The sequence below is a fragment of the Mus caroli genome, chromosome 5 (assembly GCF_900094665.2).
Source record: "Mus caroli chromosome 5, CAROLI_EIJ_v1.1, whole genome shotgun sequence".
Lineage (NCBI taxonomy): Eukaryota > Metazoa > Chordata > Mammalia > Rodentia > Muridae > Mus > Mus caroli.
Genome location: NC_034574.1, coordinates 128,918,241 through 128,919,122, shown reverse-complemented (window position 1 = coordinate 128,919,122; position 882 = coordinate 128,918,241).

Here is an 882-nt window from a genome sequence, read left to right as displayed (position 1 = left end):
GAGGGAGAGGGAGAGGGAGAGGGAGAGGGAGAGGGAGAGGGAGGCTGAAGGAGTTGCCTCAGTGCTTGAGTGCTGGCTGTTCTTGCAGAGGACCCCAGCTAGGCTCCCAGCACCCACATGAAGGCTCACAACCATTCNTAACTCCAGTTTCAGGGGACCCCATACCCTCTTCTTATCTCTGAAGGTATTAGACATACACACATAGACATATAGGTAAAACATGAATACATGTAAAATAATATAAATAAACAAAAAAGATAATGCTAGGTCGTCAGGAGAATCCATTCAAGGTTATCTTCAGCTACGCAGTGTGCGAGAGACAAGCCTGGGTGTGCTGGGCTACATGAGATTCTGTCTGAGAAGGGCTGGGTGGGATAGAGAGCCCAGGCTGGAATCCTGTTTGTTCTCTAAGCCTTCCTGTCTCCCAGCCAAGTTACTATTTGGCCTTTTGAGAGTTTCCTTTACAGAGGTCCTTATCTATCTGTTCAGGATCGTAAACCGCTTAGGGCCGGCCAGCCATACCTTGCCTGACTTCCTGCCTCACAGGGTGAGGTCCTCCTTGTGGCACCAGCTGGCACCCACCCTGCCCTCAGGTCATGTTGTCCCTAAACTGCCTGCTGGGCAGAAACCTGTTGCTGCTTTAGTCTGGGCATGCTGCCAGCGTCCACCTGACACAGGTGGCTTACTCCATCACCAAAGCCACCTCGCTCCAGGAAGCCTCCACGGTGGCTCTTTCCAACAGCTGACTGCACTGTCCCAGGCTTCCCCACCCTTGGCAATCTGGGAAACCACCAGGGCAGTCTTGTCTTGGTCATCTGTGGTGTGGAGCAGGGCTGATGATAGTTAAGTCCTGTGTGGCCTGGACTAGGTGAGAGGCTGGGA